This window comes from Gadus chalcogrammus, chromosome 1, assembly GCF_026213295.1.
Source record: "Gadus chalcogrammus isolate NIFS_2021 chromosome 1, NIFS_Gcha_1.0, whole genome shotgun sequence".
Taxonomy (NCBI): domain Eukaryota; kingdom Metazoa; phylum Chordata; class Actinopteri; order Gadiformes; family Gadidae; genus Gadus; species Gadus chalcogrammus.
In genome coordinates, this window is record NC_079412.1 from 10,703,286 (window position 1) to 10,703,710 (window position 425).

Below are 425 nucleotides of genomic sequence, written 5' to 3' on the forward strand. Positions count from 1 at the left end.
CACGGTTCATTGACGTCATTTGCTTGATGCCATAACATACACCCAAACAAAACACATACACATACACACACACACACACACACACACACACACACACACACACACACACACACACACACACACACACACACACACACACACACACACACACACACACACACACACACACACACACACCCGCTCGCACACACACACACACAGACAAACGCACACACACACGCAAAAACACACACACATTGCTAAACAGTTAAACTTCCCTGATACACAATCTTCACATTAATAGAACACAACAGCAGGTTTTTGGAGAAAAAAAAAGCATAGTATATGCAGATAAAAGATGCTACCATGCTAACTATTTGTCATTACTATATGCATTTCATATTTTTGTGCCAGTTTTTTACATTTTTTGTGAAACACAAAAGTGA